This window comes from Castor canadensis, chromosome 6 (assembly GCF_047511655.1).
Source record: "Castor canadensis chromosome 6, mCasCan1.hap1v2, whole genome shotgun sequence".
Classification (NCBI taxonomy): Eukaryota; Metazoa; Chordata; class Mammalia; order Rodentia; family Castoridae; genus Castor; species Castor canadensis.
Window position 1 is genome coordinate 107475470 of NC_133391.1, and position 20688 is coordinate 107496157.

Sequence of the window (20688 nt, forward strand, 5' to 3'; positions counted from 1 at the left end):
AATGAGGATATGAACCAAATCTGGGTATAATATCTATATTTATGGAATGCCACAAGGAAACTCCCTGTATGGCTATCATAAACAAGTAAAAATGTCATTCTGTTTTTCTTTCACAAAATTTGTGAACAGGAAGGCAGAACAGATACTGCTTGGTATGGGTGGTTCCCATGGGAGGAGGGGGGAATGGTGAAGGAGGGTGAATATGGTGTAAATACTGTGTACACATGTATGTAAATTGGAAAATGTCATCTGCTGAAACTATTCCAGGAAGGTAGAGGGGAGGATGAAGGAGAAGGAGAAGGTAAAGGGTGTGAATTCATGTATGATATGCTTGATAATATTGTGAGAACTTTTGTAAATGCCACAATGTACCCACACAACAATAAAAAAAAGAAAATAGTAAGAATAGAAAAAAAAACATAACATAAAATGTGAAACTGAAATGAGTACAGGAAAGCAAAGGTAATACACTGGAACATACAAACACAGGCAATAAATTCCTAAATAGCTGTTAAATGGCTCAGCAACTAAGAGAAAGGATTGACAAATGGAACCAGTTGACACTTAAAAGCTTCTGCACAGGAAAAGAAATGGTCACCAGACTGAAGAGGCATCCACAGGATGGGAGAAATTCTTTGCCACATATACATCTGACAAAGGATTAATAGCTAGAATATACAAGGAACTCTAAAAAACTAAACTTCCAAAGAATCAGTGACCCAGTGAAGTATTGGGCCACTGAACAGAACAGAAATACAAATGGCCAAAAATCACATGAAGAAATGCTGGCCATAAAGTAAATGCAAATCAAAACCACATTAGGATTCTACCTCACTGCTGTCAGAATGGTGCTCATCAAGAACAGAAACAATAGCAAATGCTGTTGAGGATGTAGGGACACATGAATCCCCCATGTACTGTTGGTGAGACTGTAAATTAGTCCAACCACTATGGAAAACAGTATTGGAGGTGTCTCAAAGAACTAAAATTAGAATTACCATTTGATCCAGTGATACCAATCCTAGTCATGTACCCAAAGGAATGTAAATCAGGTTACAGTAAAAACACCTGTATACCCATGCTTATTGCAGCATTATTCACAGTCACCAAACTTTTGAAATAACCAAGATGACTCACAGATGATGACTAGATTAATCAAATGTGGTATTTTTATAAAATGGATTTTCATTCAGTCATAAAGAAGAATGAAATTTTGTCATTTGCGGATAGATGGATGGAACTGGAGAACATAAGGTTAGCCAGGTTCAGACAGCCAAAGGCCATATGTTTTCTCTCACATGAGGAATATAGGTTCAAAACAAATATAAGTAATATTGTAGATGCATACAAATATATGCAGAATATATACCCCAAAATGAAACCTGTTGAAAGTGTTCCAAGAAGGGAAGGAGAAAGAATAAAGGAGAAAGATGGAGGGGGTGAATCTAACTAAGATATATTGTAAGCACTTTTGTAAATGTCACAATGTACCCCTGTTACAAATATAATATACTAATAATTCAATAAAAGAAATAAATAAATAAAATTGGCAAGGTTATATAAATTTATGGAGTGTTTACTGAATATAAATAGAATAATGTGATCCTTGGGGGCACAAGTCTGTAGTTCCAGTTACTTGAGGGGTAGAGTTTGGAAGTTTCAGTTCAAGGCCACTTTGGGAAAATCTTGGTGAAATAAAATGGGCTTGTGGCACATGCCAATTAAAAGATAGGACCCTGTCTGAAAACCAAGCTACAAAATAAGCAAAAGGACTAGGGGAGTGACTCAAGTTCTAGAGTACTTGTTTACAAAGTGTGATGCTTCCTAGTATCATCAAAAACAATAAATCTACAAAAAGAATAATGAGGTCCATGAGCATGTCATTTTGGTGACAGGGAGCATAATATTTAAGACTCTGAACACAAAGTATATCTCAAATTACTGCTATGAATTCTTATATATACACACACATTCTTATAATTAATCACTTTGAAGCAGTGCATAATGTACTAAAACATAGCTTGAAATAAATTCTACCAGAAGTGCATCTTTGATAATGTTAAGGTCTAGATGGCAGGTCAATTGATTTTAACACTGTTCTGGCATCACGTCTCTGTTAATCAACATTGTAAGTAAATGAACCAAAAAAATGTCTTATGATTGCTTTTAACCTCGAAAAAGACAGAGGCAACAACAGCCTTAGTACCAGCTTCATCGATGCCAAGGGAATTGGGGCACTGCCATCCCTTGAATAAGCTGACAGATGTTAATTCATCTCTGCCATAATAGCTATTTGTTTTACGCTATAATTCTGGGCATTTATTTTGACTGCTAAATTTCAAAGTTAGCATAGAAATTATGTGAACCTACATTGAGTTATAAAAATAATTGTTGAATTCATCAGCTGTTGCTTACTATCAATAGCAGTTTTTCATTTGAGGGGTGCCAATCACTGAATTCAGATATAGCTTAAACTGGGTACCTCTGAATTTTAGAAAAGAAGGTAATGCACATTGATTTCTACAGTGCTTGTTTCTTGTGATGACTAATCATTTCTTTTTGGTGGGACTGGGGTTTGAATTCAGTGCTTCATGTTTACAAAGCAGGTGCTCTACCTCTTGAGCCATACCTCCAGTCTTTTTTGGTCTCTTTTTTGGCCTGATTATTTTTGGAGATGGATTTTCACAAACTGTTTACCCAGGCTGCCCTGGAACTATGCGTCTGGGTCTCAGCCTCCCAAGTAGTTAGGATTACAGGCTGTGATGGTTAATCTTGATTGTCAGCCTTATTGGATTGAGAAGTACCTATTCAGAGATCATCAACTCCTGGGAAGACATGCCCCGAATTTGTGTGGCATCATCCCATAGGTTGGGAGTCCGGATGGAATAACAAATGAGAAAGACTGCAAGCAAGGCTTTCTGGCAACCATGATGAACTGCTCTGCTCCTCCACACCTTCTTTACCAAGACAAACTCAAGCCTCTAAGGCCAGGAGCAAAATAAATCTTCTATTCTTTCATTTTGTTTATGTTAAGCATTCTGTCATAGTAAAAAGATAGCTTGATTAACAATTGTCTTAAGAACTAACAATGGACTTCAGACCACGTTTGCAATCTGTGAACTCTTTAAGTATTCAGGCTCTCTATGATGATTTGAATGTACGCATTACATTGCTGGGAATTATATATTAGGAATATAAAAAATGACAAATGTTATATTTTATATGACATAGTGTCTAAAATGTCATGAATAATAGCACTTAATTTAAATAAAACTAAATTTATTTAAACATATTTGCTATGTTTGAACTAAATTGACAACATGTCACCAAAAATACTATATTTCTTATGTTATCTTCCCACAGTGAAAAGAAGTAACCATATTTGAAGTGCTTATTCAGTGAGTCTAGGATGAATAAAACATTATTTCATGAATTAAAGAAAATTGAAGATGGAGTTACTATCTAAACATTAAAATAAATTATAATATACTAGATAATTAATCAATACATAGATGTAAAGAATATCGAATAAACATTAATAAACCAGAAGCATTGTGAGTGTTGAAATGATTTTAGGTCTTTGTATTCTTCTTCATAATATATTTCTGTTTTTATTTTGGAGCATATATCAGAAAAAATTATTTCAGATCAAGATGTTAAACTTTTCTTAAAACACATTTTAAAATTAGTAGCTGTATGTTTTAATAAAAAATGATATTCAAGACACATGTTTGAAAAATTACATGCTACCTTTATGTGCATGTATAATCATGAACCACAGTTTTCATGTTATATGTATTAATGTAAATAAAATTTAGTTTAATACTAAAAAATCATTTTATGTTAAAAAACAACAAAACAGAATAATTACATTTTGATATGTAGACAGCTGGTGCCTAGATATGTGTATATCTATCTTTAGATAAATATCTGTCTGTATACATATAAATACAGTTTTTCAAATTTTCCAAATTTCTCAGTATATATATAAGCTACAGAAAATTCATTCCATTTGCAGGTTATTTAGGAAAAGACAGTAAAATACCATGGGTTTAGTGCTAGGTTAACTAGGTAAAGTGTGTAGATGTATTAGTATTGAACTTATTCTATATGATAATGTAACGATGGATATTAGGAATGTAACGATAGCATTAGGAATTTGTTAAAACCCATGGAATTTTATGGCACAGAGTGAACATTAAAGCCTCTAAGATAAAAAGTATACCTACATATTTAGGAGGGTGAAGAAGTCCATGATGGAATAAAGACTGACAGACTTATTGTGTTAAAATGTGTATTTAATAAAATCATGAAGTAGGGGCAGGAGAGTGTAGTAACAAGTCCACTTAGCTTTGTGATGGAGTGAAGTCTCTAGGAGACTGTGAACTCTAAAGCATATTTTATAATATATAATTTAACTGATTTTTCTAATTCTAGTATTTCTAAAATTGGCAGAAACTTAATTTCTAGCATATTTTCTATTCAATAATATTTAATATTTCTATTACAATAATAGAATCTGTATGATTCTAGATTGCATAACAGACACAAATAAATGCTGCAAAAAATGAAATTTTTATATATCCTGTTATAGGCCATGAATTGATTCAATGGTAGCACCTTTTGAATGTATAACATTAAATCTAAGCTATAAACAACTTATAATTCTGAATGTCCAAATAACATACACCAGTTGGGTTGCTGGTTGGGAACAGTAGTAGGTGGGAAATGAGATGGGTTCTGAATCAGAAATTTCTTACATTAATTAATAGTAGTTCTGCTAGTGCAGTCTAGACAATTTAAGGAAAGTCACTTGCGATTTTTAAAATGTGACAGGAGGTCTCACTTGCTACCACCAGTCCTGCACCATGTACTCTTACTGCTCCCAGTCCTCTGCCAATCTCAGTGGAGGGGTAATGTGCAGTTATGGTCATTGACAATAGCTGTGGCACATGCAAAACTGGCTTTGCTGGTGGTGACAACCCTGGCCATGTTCCCCTCCATCATCTGGCACCCCATGCACCAAAGTGAGATGTCAGGTGTAGGCCCGAAGGACTCCTTCATGGGCAAGAAGACCCAAAGCAAGTGTTGCATCCTAACCATGAAATACTCCATTGAGTACAACATCTTTTTTTTTTTCAGATCTTTAAAATTTATTTTTGAAATTTGTTTATTCATATGTGCATACATTGTTTGAGCCATTTCTCCCCCCTATCCCAGCACTCTTACTCTCCTACCCACCCCACCTCGCTTCCAGGCAGACTTTCTTCTGCCCTTAGATCTAATTTTGTTCAAGAGAAAGTATAACCAATAATAAGAAAGACAAAGTGTTTTGCTAGTTGTGTTAAGGATAGCTATACGGAGAGATTCCTAGCATTGCTTCCATGCACAAGTGTATTACATCCCAAGTTGATTCATCTTTAACTGACCTTTTCACTAGTTTCTGGTCCCTTTCTCATATTGACCTATTTCTCTTTAAGGTTTCTGTATTATTTCCTCTGCAGCGGGGACATCAAGTACTGTCGTGTTTTAGGTTTCTTACCTATGCCCATACCTCCCGCCTGTTTTCTCCACTTACCATGTGACCCAAGTTCAACCACATCGCTGTATTTGCCTTAGATCTAAAGTCCACATACGATTTTTGGTCCTCTGAGCCTGCTAACTTCGCTCAGAATGATGTTCTCTAGTCCTATCCAAAATGATAACATTTCATTCTTCTTCACGGCTGAGTAAAATTCCATTGTGTATAAATACCACATTTTTAAAATCCATTTATCTGTAGTGGGGCATCTCGGCTGTTCAAATAACTTGACTATTGTAAGTAGCACTGCAATAAACATGGGTGTGCAGGTTCCTCTGTAGTAACCTGTGTCCCATTCCTTTGGGTATATCCCCAGGAGTGGGATTGCTGGATCATACAGAAGATCTATGTTTAGATTTTTAAGAAGCTTCCATATTTTTTTCCAGAGTTGTTGCACTAACTTGCATTCCCACCAGCAGTGTATGAGGGTTCCTTTTTCCCCACATCCTTGCCAACATCTGTTGGTGGTGTTTTTGATGATGGCTATTCTAACAGGGGTGAGGTGGAATCTTAGTGTGGTTTTGATTTGCATTTCCTTTATGGCTAGAGATGGTGAACATTTTTTCATGTGTTTTTTGGCCATTTGAATTTCTTCTTTTGAGAAAGTTCTGTTTAGTTCAGTTGCCCATTTCTTTATTGGTTCATTGATTTTGGGAAAGTTTAGCTTTTTGAGTTCCCTGTATATTCTGGTTATCAGTCCTTTGTCTGATGAATAGCTGGTAAATATTTTCTCCCACACTGTGGATGGTCTCTTCAGTTTAGAGACCATTAATTTGTTGTGAAGAAGCTTTTTAGTTTTATGAAGTCCCATTTTTCCATACTTTCTCTTATTTTCTGAGCTTCTGGGGTTCCATTGAGGAAGTCCTTGCCTGTACCTATTACTTCCAGAGTGTTTCCTGCTCTTTCCTGTACCAACTTCAGAGTCTTGGGTCTGATATTAAGGTCCTTGATCCATTTTGAGTTGATACTAGTAATGTGTGATAAACATGGATCTAGTTTCAGTTTTTTGCAGATGGATAACTACTTTTCCCAACAACATTTGTTGAAGAAGCTGTCTTTTCTCTATCATATATTTTTATCACCTTTGTCAAAAATAAGGTGGGCATAGTTGTGTGGATTCAAATCTGGGTCCTCTATTCTGTTCCACTGGTCTTCATGTCTGTTTTAGTGCCAGTACCATGCTGTTTTTATTGCTATTGCTTTGTAATATAGCTTGAAGTCGGGTATTGTGATACCTCCAGCATTGCTCTTTTTGCTGAGTATTGCCTTAGCTATTAGTGGTCTCTTGTGTTTCCAAATTTACTTTAGAGTAGATTTTTCAATCTCTGTAACGCATGTCATTGGGATTTTGATGGGCATTGCATTAAACATGTGGATTTCTTTTGGTAGTAGAGCCATTTTTACTTTGTTGTTTCTAGCAATCCATGAGCACAGGAGATCTCTCCACCTTCTGTAGTCTTCCTCGATCTCTTTCTTCAGGGGTTTGTAGTTCTTCTCGTAAAGGTAATTGACAACCTTTGCTAAGTTTACTCCTAGGTATTTGATTTTTTTTTTGAGGCTATAGTAAAGGGAATTGTTTCCATATATTCTTTCTGAGTTTGTTCGTTATTGGCTTATAGAAAAGCTAATGATTTTTGTTAAGTTGATTTTGTATCCTACCACCTAGCTGTAGCTGTTTATGGTGTGTAGGAGTTTTTGGGTCTTTAAAGTATAGGATCTTACCATCTGCAAATAGGGATATTTTGACAGTTTCTTTACCTATTTGTATTCCTTTTATTTCTTCTTTTTTCCTAATTGCTCTGGCTAGGAATTCCAGGACTATGTTGAATAGGAGTGGGGATAGTGGGCACCATTGTCTCATTCCTGATTTTAGGGGGAATGGTTTCAGTTTTTCACCATTAAGTATGATGCTCGCTGTAGGTTTGTCATATATAACCTTCATAATGTTGAGTTACATTCCTTCTGTTCTCAGTTTTCTTAGAACATTTATCATGAAGTGGTGTTGGATCTTGTCGAAGGCTTTTTCTATGTCTGTTGAGATGATGGAGTGGTTTTTGTCTTTGCTTCTATTAATGTGCTGTATTACATTTACAGATTTATATATGTTGAACCATCCCTGCATTCCTGGGATAAAGCTGACTTGGTCATGGTGAATGATTTTTCTGATGTATTGTTGGATTCAGTTTGCCATTATTTTATTGAGGATTTTTGCATCTATGTTCATTAAGAAGATTCACCTGTAGTTCTCCTCTTTGGAGGTGTCTTTGCCTGGTTTTGGGATGAGTGTAATACTGGCTTCATAAAATGAGTTAAGCAGTTTTCCTTCCCTTTCTGTTTCTTGGAACAGCCTAAGAAGGGTTGGTATTAGTTCTTCTTTATAGTTCTGATAGAATTCATCAGAGAATCCATCAGGTCCTGGACTTTTCTTTTTTGGGAGACTATTGATGCTTCAATTTCCTTTTTTCAGGTGATTAATGTCCTGTTGGTTCAATTTTGCATGGTCATAAGTATGTAGAAATCTTTCCAGTTTTTCAAGATTTTCAAATTTATTAGAATACAGGTTGTCAAAGTAGGCTCTGATGATATCCAGGATTTCTGTGGTGTTTGTTGCTATCTCCTCTTTTGCATTTCTGATTTTACTGATTTGGGTTTTTTTTTCTCCTCATTTTAGTCAGGTTTGCCAGGGGTCTGTCAATCTTATTTATTTTTTCAAAGAACCAATTTTTTGTTTCATTGATACTTTGTATGGTTTTTTTTTGTTTCTATTTCATTGATCTCAGCCCTTATTTTTATTATTTCTCCTTCTGCTTGTTTTGGAATTTGCTTGTTCTTGTTTTTCTAGGAGTTTGAGCTGTAGCATTAGGTCACTGATTTGAGATCTTTCTGTCCTTTTAGTATATGCACTCATGGCTATAAACTTTCCTCTCAGGACTGCCTTTGCTGTGACCCATAGGTTCCCATAGGTCGTGTTTTCATTTTCATTAACTTTCAGGCACTTTTTAATTTCCTCTTTTATTTCATCAATGACCTATTGATCATTGAGCAATGTGTTGTTCAGCTTCCAACTGTTTGCGTGTTTTTTACTATTGTTTTTGTTGTTGATAAGATAGAATGCACGGTATTATTTCTTTTTTCTTGTATTTGTTGAGGCTTAAACACAACATCTTCACCAACTGGGATGTCATGGAGAAGATCTGGTACCATATCTTCTACAACATCTGCACCTGAGAAGCATCTCATACCTCTCACTGAGGACCCCCTGAACCCCAAGGCCAACAGAAAGATGTCTCATCTTGTTTGAGACTTTTAACTCCCCAGACATGTATGTGGTCATTCAGGCTGTGTTGTCTCTGTATGCCTTTGGGTTCAGCATGGGTATTGTCATGGACTCTGTTGATGGGGTCATACACATGGTGCCTATTTGTGAGGACTACACCTTACACCACACCATCTTATTTCTGGGTCAGAACCTGCCATACCACCTCATTGAAGATCCTGACTGAGTGCACTACAGGTTCATCACTACTTTAGAGTAGGAGATTGTGTATGACATCAAGGAGAAACTGCCTTTTGTCACTCTGGATTTCAAGCAGGAATTGGTCAATGCTGAGTCCTCTTCCTCCTTAGAGAATAGATAGGAACTTCCTGACAGGCAGGTGATCACCACTGGCAACAAGTGGTGCCAGTGTCCTGACCTGCTTTTCCAGCCCTGGTTATGGAATCCTGTTACATCCATGAGTTCACCTTCAAATTCATCATAAAGTATGATGTGGACATCCACAAAGACCTTGTAGTCTAACCCAGCACTGTCTGCAGACACCACCATGTATGCAGGCATTTCTGAAATGTGAAGAAGTAGATCACTACCTTGACATGCAGCCCAACAAAGATCCTGATCATCGCTGCCCATCCCCTGCCCTGCCCTCAGCACAAGTGCTCTGAGTGGATCAGGGGCTCCATCCTGGCTTCCCTGTCCACCTTTTAGCAGATGTGGCTCAGCAAGCAGGATCAAGATGAGTCAGGTCCCTTCATCATCTACTGCAAATGTTTCTGGATAGTCCCAGCAGGAGCTAGGTATTTGCTGCATGAGCATTTTCTGAAAAGAATTTGTCCTTGATATCAGCATTAGATCATAGAACTTATTGCTGATTATTGACATTGTATTCAAGTTACTGTTCGCTTGGTATATGTTTAATACCTTGTGTATAACTTTGATTTCAACCTATAGTTCATGTGATGCCATCATTTGATGGCTAAGACTCAAGCTCACGCTATGAAGGATAAATCCCCAGTCTGGTGGATTTGTGTGACCATGGTGCAGTGATCTGGGCCCCAGGGTATTAACGGGTCAGAGCCGACTATTGTAGGATTTATCCAGGCTAGCAAGAGTTCCTGAACCAGTTATCATTTCTATTTTGCCTGTCTAAAAGAGTTGGAAAGTCTAAGCCTTATAACCCAATTTCCATTCTTCATGTTATTTTTTTCCCTCCTGAGCATCGTTGGAAATTGTTTGTCTTTACAATTGCAAATTTATTCACTCTTTTAATTTATGTAAAGTTTTTTGTACTCAATTCTTTGAGAGAAGAAGAAATTTTGGTTTACTACAGTTATGTAAGAACATTAGACCCCAGCAACACAGCATTGTGTAAGGAGAAGTAAAGTGCAGCAATAAAAAAAATTTAATAATAAAATGTGACAGGATCTGTCAAATTTAAATTTGCACATATTACCCTTTTGTTCACAATTGTTTGTATATAAATGAATTATTAATTTGCAAGTATTAAATCTTAGATTATTTATTGTTATTGGGGGTTGCCTGTGGTTCATTCCTTCTATCTTACCTACTTAGGCAACTGAGATTGGGACCTTCCATGTCCAAATTGACCAGAGAGATATGGCCTGAAGATGTGACTCAAGTGGAAGAGCATCTGCTTTATAAGCATGAATCCCTGAGTTCAAACCCCTGTCTTAACAACAACAACAAAAAATCTTGGATTATTTATTCTCCTTTTATTTGTTTGTTCCTTTCATATAAATTCCCAGTCATGAATTTCACCTCCTTCAGCAGTGTAATAGGTGCTCCCTTAGACATTAAATCTCCCAACTCAAATTCAACAATTTATTTCACCTTTCCATTTTTGCATATCTGTCTATCAATACTGGTCTAAAAAGATAGTTTAAAGATATTTTATTCTCATTAGTATTTTTAACTATTCAGAATAAGCTTAATCCTATCTTATTACTTAAAAACTTAGTAATTGGTTCAATTCAAATTTTCCACTTGAAGGTCTTATATAAAATATGTTCATGAAAACCTAGTCTTTGGATGAATATTTTAAAAAGCAATGTAGATTGCATTTTAGAGGTAGATGCATATTTCTTAGTCATTCATTAAAGTCAAGAAAAACCACTTTAATTCCTAACTGTTGGCATCTGTAGTTTACTATCCAAATTCTTTAGATAACCTGTGCTACTTTGAGGATCAACTTTTGCTGGCCCCTCTGCACCAATGCACTTCCTAAAATTTGTAGACATAATTCAGGGCATCTTCACAAACTTTCTATGTGTTTACTCTAATGACAGAAAACCCATAATTAGTAGTTTTCTTTGTGATAAAGACACATTTAAATTGGGTAATTCTGAAATATACATTAACCCAGTAAGATACATAAACATAATAGCAATTTGTTTATTTCATCAGCTTTATGAAGTTGGGTGCTCTGACATTCAGTGTATATTGCTTGTATTTGTTATATCTTCCTGTTGCATTCTTCCCTTTATCAATATGAAATGATCTTTTGTCTTCTAATTTTGGTTTCATGTCTGCCTTTCAGATATGATTACAGCTTCTTTTACTTGCTTCCAGATTCCAATTGCTTGGAAACTCGATTTCCATCCTTTTGCTCTAAGCCTGTGTTTGTCTTTGACAGTGCACTTTTGTAGGCAGTAAATGACCAAGAATTGTTCTTTAATTCAATCCACCAGTCCATGAATTTTTGAAAATTGATACCATTAACATTTAGATCTACATTTAAAGATATGTAGCAATTACTTTTCCTGTTTTTTGTGATGCTTGATTCTTTCTTATTCATCATTTGCTTATTAACTCCTCTAGTGAAATTTATCTTTCCTGTATTTTCTTGGTCGCATTTATCTTCCCAGTCTGTGTGTAGGGTTGCTTTAAGTATCTTCTGCAATACTGGCTTAGTTGTCATGAACTGATTTAGTTTTTGTTGATCATGGAAGATTTTTATTTCTCCCTTAGTGGGTATAGTAAGCTAGGATGACAGGTATTTTCTTTTAGGGCTTGAAATGCATCATCCTATTCCCTCCTGGCTTTTAAAATTTCTACTGAGAAATATGCTGTTATTCTGATGAGTTTGTCCTTATAGGTGACTTGATTCTTGTAGTTTTCAATGTTCTTTCCTTGTTTTGTATACCTAAAGTTTTTACTGTAATATGACATGGAATTTTTTTCTGGTCTTGTAGGTTGGGAGTACCTGGATAATCATCTCTTTCTCAACATTTGGGAAGTTTTCTGATATTATTTTAATAAATACATGTTTTATGCCTTTATTTTCACTTGTTTTCTATTGTCATGATTTGTGTGTTTGGTATTTTAATGGTATCCCAGCTGTTTTTCATGTTATATTTATAGTTCTTTGTTTATTTTTCTGTCTTCATGTGCAAGTTCTAAAACTTCTACTTTGTCTTCAAGCCCTGACACTGAATCTTCAGCCTGACCTTGTCTGTTGGACAGGCTATCGACTACATTTTTTTCCTGGCTTACTGATGTTGTCATTTCCAGTCATTTCTGACTTTTTTTCACAATTTCTATGACTTTATTCAATTCATGTTTCATGTCCTGCCTCATGTTATTTATTTCATTTAGTTCTTTCTTTGAGTTTTTTAAAGTTCGTACAGTCTTTTATTTTCTCTACGATTTCATTGATCATCCTTATTTTATTGAATTCTTTGAGATTTTATCCATATCACTATGATTAGTGCTTGTTAATCTAGAGTTGTTTAGTTTTGGAAAAGTTATGTCTCTTTGTTTTTTACATATTTCTTATGTTCCTACATTGGGATTTGTGTATCTGAAGTCAAGTCATTGTTTGGAAATGTTAATCACCTATAGTCTTTCAGTTGAAATAGTCTTAATGTTCAGGCAGGACAGTGTAGTGACCAGGTTAAGGTGCAATTTGTCACTACTGGTCTGAGGGAATGGCTCAATAACCAAGAATTCACCAACATGCTCAGGGCACATCATTTGAGCCCCAGCACTGCTCTGCTTGAGGAAAACTGGCTAGAGTCTTTTTCAGAGTGTTGATTGTCCAATTCTGGGCTCTCATCCCTATAGAATCTTCCCTTCTTTGTGTAGTGGAATCTGTTCCTGGTGGCAAGAAGCTTCATAGCCTACATACTGGATATACCTCCATATGCTCTATATGCTCCCCATTTGGGTTCCCAGGGTCAGCATGTACACTCAAGGTGATCTCTAGGTGCATCAGAGTAGGGGTGAGCCAACACAGCACTAAATTCTACATTGACAGGGAAAGTACTGAGGGATCTAGACACCATGCCTGCTAATCTCAGTGCTTTCCTACACAAACCAGAATTTCACTACCTTGTGGTGAGGAAAAGTACATAAAAGACTTGTGACTCATGCCATTTAGACTTGGGGCCCTCAGTTCTGCCTGAGCAAACATACTTTGAGATGCAATTCTTGAAGGTGAGTCTCAGTTTTTTCAAATCCCTCTCATTAGCCAGCCTTCATGTGGGAGGGAGCAGGCTAAGATATTCCATAACTAAGTCAGAAGGGTGGTGTTGGAGGCTAAATACTACACCAGCAACCGGATCTGTGCTTTGGTTTGACCTTGTCCTCAGGCAAGGAGACTTTCTTCTGGCTAGGTTCGGCAGGGTCTCTGACCACTACACATTTCTCTGTGAAAGCTCACTTTAGTTAAACTTCTCTGTGGGACCTTGTCAGACCCTCCTGCTCTCCACAACCACCCCTTATGACCATATCCCATGAGAGTTTCTTGATTTCAAGTCCCCAGAGAGTTACAGTCTCAAATGCCTTCTTTCAAGATGATGTCTTGCTGTAACTCTTAGAGATGAGAAAGAGAAAGTTTTTGCTCACCAAGGCTAGCCTTCCACACTGGAGCAATCACTTTCTCATCAAATTCCCACACTGGGTTTATGTCTTACAGCTAGAATAGCCAGTCTGTCACCAAGGCCATCGGGTTTACCTTGACATTTTCAGTTTCCCCTTCTCTTTCCAGGGATCTGGGGATGAGTTTTTGAACTGTTGGTTGCTTTTTTGTTTGTTTCTGCTTTTCTGCTGGCCTGCTACTTCTTTCATGATTCTTGATTGTCTTCCTGTCTTTAGAATATACTTTCACCTATGTAACCTGACTTTTCATTCATGGATGAAATGGTGAATTTTTTCTCATATTTTTTAATTTCCTTTATTCATATGTGCATTAAATGATTGGGTAATTACTCCCCCCCCATCCCATCCCTCTTGTCCCTACCTCCTCCATTTTGCCCCCACTTCCTTGCTTCCAAGCAGATCCTTTTTTGCCTTTATCTCTAATTTTGTTAAAGAGAGAGTATAAACATTAATAAGGAAGACCAGGGGTTTTTGTTGTTTGAGGTAAGGATAGCTATATAGGGAGATTCCTAGTTTTGCTTCCAGGTACATATGTGTTACTTTCTAAATTGATTCTTCTTGAACTAACCTTTTCTCTAGTTCCTAGTCCCCTTCTTCTATTGGCCTCTGTTGCTTTAAAGTTTCTGCATTAGTTCTTTTGCATTGAAGATATCAAATGCTACCTTTTTTTCTTTTTGGATTACCTACCTATCCTCATACCACCCTTGTGTGCACTCACCTTATCATGTAATCAGATTCCTATCCCCTTGTTGTGTTTGCCCTTGATCTAAAGACCACATATGAGGGAGAACATACAATTTTTGGTCTTCTGGGCCTGGCTAAAAAAAATCATGCTTCTCCTTTCTGAGTACTGGGATTGCAAGTATGTGCCATTGTGCCTGTATTTTAAGGGAATTTTGACACTGCAAATACATTTCTGTATGTTAAGTTGATCTTAACAATTGATATAGAAAGATCCCTATATACTTCTCATAGCACTTAGTTGTGTTTTGACAAAAAGTTTTGAGAGAAGAATGGGAAGAAATAAGATTCAGAAGAGAAGGAAAGAGGTGTTAAGATGAAACGAAGGGAACAGGGTTAGAGTTCTGTGGTAGAACGCTTGCCTAGCTTATGTAAGCCCTTGGATTTGGTGTCCAGCATCACAAAAAAAATGTGCCCTTTGTCCAAACTTTTCACTATTCATAGTTACATCCTCACATTCCAGGATATTTTATGCCTCTTTCTAAATTTCTTATAAAATTAAATGAAAAAGTTACAAAGAAAGGAAGATTTGGTACAAAAACAGAATTGTTAACATTTTCTAATGTCAGTCACAAAATGCCTTTGAAATATCTGTTATTTTGAATTTTTCTTACCAAAGGTGATAATCAACTGCATCATAAGAAATATCATAAATTTTAAGAATATCCTCTCTCAAATGGCATTAACTGGTATATAGTTAAAGACTGGACAGAATATTTGGTAATATGAATTTAATGAAGCTTATACTTCCAATATGAATTCACTTAAAGTATTTCCATGCTATTTTTCCATAAGGCTCTGCAAAATGAAAATGAAAGTATGATTTCAATAACATCAATGATGAGATGCTACATTTTTGTTATTTTGTGCTGAGTTTTTTTAAAAGGTATAATATACCTACAACTCACATGTTTTGATTATTCAACAAATGAGCATTGAATTTTTAATATGCTTGAGTTTTCAGAGGAATTCTACTCATGTTTATTTAGTATGGTTCTGCAAACCATGGTTATCAGAAGGCAGCTAAGTAAATGAATACAAAAGTAAGGGAAAGAAATCATAGCAATTTTAATATGGAAAACAGGAAAATATGATACACAATATGATACAAAAATGGGTTGGTTCATTGATTGAGTTTATTTGTATCAACTTTGTGACCATTGATCACCATACAATTAAAACATTTAATCAGTATGAAAAGAATGTTACCAGAAGGTTTTCTTCTTTTTTGTCACTCTTCCTATTCCTTTTTTTCCCCTAAGTTGGTTGACTTCTGTGTTTGTTTGAACTTAGAAATAAAAAATCTCAGGCTTTCTGTTCTTTATGCCTATCTTTAAAAGAGTTCATATAAAACCCTTAACACAACAACAATAACAACAAAATGTAAGGTCTTTTCCTTAACAGAAATTGAACTCTGGGCACTGTGGACTATAATCAGAAGTACGTACCTATAAAAACAGCTTGAACATTTTAATTGTAACTTATAGGTCACTGACTTCTTCATAGTGGTTATTCCCAAGGAAAAGTAGTTTCTAATACAAAGACACTAACCATTTGTGCTGCAGGATAAGACAACAATATTTCACCTACCTACTACTGCATGGTTTGAATGCACATTTTACTGAGCATTTGCATTCTACCTTGACCTTCCTCAACACAATTAGTTCTACGTAGCAAACGAGCGCAGACAGAACACATAAATAAACTGAAAATTTTATTTTTCACTGGGATGTTTTGTCAATATGAACTATTTTATTATTTAAGACAAGATGTAATTGATTAATATAAACACATGAGGTTGTGTGTGGTCAACAGGAAATTCTTCACCTGTGATTACTAATGCTGATGAGTTGTAAAACAAGAGCAACACAATCATTATGAATCTTTTCACTAACTTAAAGGTTAGAGAATAAATACAGGTTTATGCTGATAATAAATTGGTGGAATTTATTAGCTTTTTTCTAAAAAAAAACAATGCATTAAATACGTATGAATATATTACATTTTATTCATTTACATTTAAGTATGTTAAAATATACATTGTGTAGTAAATTAAGTAGATACATCTTTTAAAAATAATTACCTTGGCTAATTTCACTAAATTAAGAATTCTGGTGGAGGGGGAGGAGGTGGGGAAATGCTGTGGGAGAGTGAATAAAGTTCAAATACTGTGTACTCATGTATATTGTGGAAAAATGATACTTGTTGAAACTCTTCCAGTAATGGGGTGGGGGAGGGATAAAGGAGAATGATGGAAGAGGTGAATTCAAATATGATATATTTAATATATTTTAAGAACTTTTGTAAATTCCACAATGTACCCCTCCCAGCCCAACAATAAAAAAAGTAAAAAGAAAAGAATTTTGATAATTTGGTAGTTATTATCACTAAGCCAATTAGAATTAAAATTAAAATTATATTAAATGCAACATATGTATAAAATCCTAGGATATATGCTTAACCTAGGATATACATATATATATATATATATATACACACACACATATATGCACATATATATATATAGTTACATTTTTTAATTTAAGTCTTCCATTATTTCAGTTACCCAATGAGGAAGCTAAACTCAAAATTTTTACTTCTTTTGTCACTTAGCTTGTAAGAGGTGAAGCCCATAGAGTTTCCAGTGTGTTGCAATAATGCAGTTTACAAAAATATTTAAATTAATAAATCTTCAGTGCTTATTAAATATGACTTACATTATATCATTCAAATACTGATTTTCTTGATGAATTTCATGTTTTTTCCTCCTTCTTCCTTCTCTCTCTCTCTCTCTTTTTCTTTCTTCCTATCTCTGTATCTCTCCCTCTCTGTTCATTGAAGCATTAACCTACTAGGAAATTTCTGGGAGAAACAACTAACTAAACCAAACAGCATGCCACTTTGTCACTTACTAGAAACCAAAACAATCATGAGGTTTAGGTGTAAGTGGTGAATCTGCTTTCTGAAAAAAATTCAATCTTTGATACAATATTTTAGCATATAAGTATAATAAACATAAAATGAAATTCATCAGTGTCGATATCAGACTTCTCTAAAATACATAAAATTTTCTATCATGATCCACCTACTTTAAGGGAAAAGTTTTCATACCTTTACCCACATATACACAAATGTCATGTTGTCATCTAGAGTGCATTCACATATCTCATCTGATTTTTGTCCCGAACACAGAGCCTTTGGTTCAACTCCATCAAAAAATACAAAACATTTCTTACAAACTCTATTATATTTTTATGAGAAGTACCACCAACGAATATAAAGTATCTAGACAAATTCTAATACAGTAATTCAAAATTTTTGTGAAAATTCCTGTAGAAAAAAGCTACATACATATGTGGAACTTCACAAGAAATAAAATTGTAGAAACAGATAAGCAAGTTTCTTCATTTCAACCTAAAGAATGAGTAAATATTCACACACAGAAAAGGGGTGAGACATGCAAGAGAGAGGAATGGTACAGGTTTCTGGTTGAAAAAGTGCATCGATAACTGTGCCTCTGACTGCGATGATCACTGAAAAAGAGGGAACCACCTCAATGATTATAAATATTATTAACTGAATATCAAAAAAAGGAACTATTAAATACCTACAGCTTAGGTTGCACTAACTGTACTATGTGCTATATTAATCATCAACATAATTGATTCCAAAATCAATTCTATCTTTTATATTATTTTTATCTTCATTTTTATAAATGAAGAATTTGAACCAGAGAGAAGTTCAGTAAATGACCTACAATTATACAATTATACATCAAATAAGTGGCAAAGCGAGGTTCAATTAGGCTCAGGTTCAGAATACGAATTTATAGTCACTATGTCATTTTACCTTCAAACATGTTGGGTTCAAGGTGCTCATTCATATCATCAAAAAATATTTTAAGAGCCTTTTATGTGCCAGCTTTTTATTTTGGGATATAGCTAAAAAGAGGTATCCAATGTTTTATATTTTAAATAGTCAACATCAGTTAACCACATGTCTGCCTAAGCTAATGTTTAAATGCTGGTCTTGCTGTGGACTGAATTGAACCTTCCCAAAATGAACTCTATCGTGATGGTATTTGGAGATGCTACTTTTGGGGAATAAATAAGTTTACAAGGAAAGATAAGGTATTCATAGACTTAGTACTCTCATAAGGAGGGAAACCTGGGAGCTTATTTTTCACTCTTTCATCTCCCACCCATAGTAAATGGTGAGTAGACTGCTGTCCAAGCAGGAAGAAAGCCCTCACAAAGAAATAAATTTTCTAGTAGCTCGATCTTCCACACCCAAGAACTGTAAGAAAATAATTACTATTATTTAAACCTTCCATTCTACAGTCATTTCTTCTGTCAACTTGAGAAAATCCAGTTAAAATATTTGACCCTATATAGTATATGTCTTTTTAAATGTCTACAAATTTAGCAAATTTTTATATTCTCTCCTTAATAAGACACAAGTCTTATTACAAGTCCATAATATTTTCAGAAAGTTATTTTATGCAACTTTATATGTGTGCTTCATGAAAAATATGACTAGAGCAAAAAAGAGATCTGATGCTTCAGTGAGCACACTGAACAAGTGGTAGGAAGAGTCTTAGGCCTGGTATCAAATTCCAGAGAAGAACATCTCCACTAAAGGATAATTATGTGATCTGAGTATTGAGCACTATCAATCATATAAACTGCCAGATTCCAAAAACTGAATTTAGTGCTCCATGTTAACACTAGTAAACTGCATAAAAAGGAAAAAAAATAACCTATAAAAAGATTCAGAGAAATTAGGAAAGATGATTTCCTTGAGACTCAAACAAACACATTTGCTATGTTTCTCTTGCCTGCCAGGATTCATTCTTTCCATCATTTCAAACTGTGATCCACTGATAGACACCATGGAACAGAGGGCAATATAACCCCACTTCAGCATTATGCCAAAGGACCCTTATTCAAGGGCAGAGCTGTCAGACAAAGAAATGAGACACAGAGAATCTGTAAGAAAAAAGAATCTCTGAAAAAAAAAAAGGAGAGAATCTGTAAGAGAAAATGATCAAGGTCTATCTAAAGAAGCAAAGAATAAAGGTCAAGAGAGCCAAGTTTGGTTATCATTTTTCGAGGAATAAGCTTGCCCTGTATTAATTGTATATAGTGATAAAATTTACTTTTCCATAATATCCATAAGACCAGGCTTTTGTCATTTACAAAATTATTTATAATATATTTCTACAATTGTATATATATATATATATATGTATATATATATACATTCTGAATAAGTTTTTCACTTTTGCTTATTATTAAACAACACAGACAATTGTCAAAGCTTGAGTGACTTTGGGCAATTAGCTTGAACTCTCATGCAGGAATTTGTGAGAGTAAATTAAGATTTTGTGTGAATATATATAATATCCGTGGGTTTGGACTAAAATAGTGCCCTTGCAAAACAATGCAAACTCAAAAAGTGTTCAGCAATAGGATGCCAAAGTCCTATATCTGAGATAACAAGAAGTATAGAACATCTTGAGTCTTCTAATCTGTGTCTTCAAGTAATTGTTTTTATAATGCACCCTATAACTGACAATACATTTTACACAGTGAATCAGTACATCCATATAGATGTGTATAATGAAAATTTTGTTTAGAAGCATCTTTTTGTATGTGATGCATTTTAATATCTCTATTATAGTTTACATTTAAAATATTAATAAGGTCTCTTTAATTTGGCTTCATGTCCCCTTAATGGTTCAAAGTCCTCAATTTCAAAAATACAGCTCTGAATTTCTGTTGACTATTCAATTCTTCATGTTGAGTTGTCATAGCACTCTCACAATAAAATGATCTTTGTTCCACAAAGTCAGATTTGTCAACCAGTTCTCATTACAGCTTCATCTGGTTATTGATTCAAAAGACAGCACAACAAAGTGCCTAATCTTTAACAATAAACCCACAATTTCTAACATCAGAGCAGGTTTCATTTCCATCACTTTGAAAATGGGTAGAGGTTTACTCTATCTTATTTACAGTTCTTTGTTTTGAATAATATGCATTGCTATCACTTTTGAATATTGAGTGCAATTGATGGAAAAAGATCATTACTTTTAAATACTTTTTACCATTTTTTTGGTAATAAACCGTTTCATAATAAATTTTAATGTTTACTATCAATGCCTTTATAAGTTTGGTCTTTATAATGA

General features: G+C 34.9%; 1 pseudogene; it reads left to right on the top strand.

Moving 5' to 3' along the window:
- The first annotated feature begins 4911 nt into the window (after positions 1–4911).
- LOC109702029 (actin, cytoplasmic 1-like) overlaps positions 4912–20688 on the top strand; it is a 44930-nt pseudogene continuing 29153 nt past the window's right edge.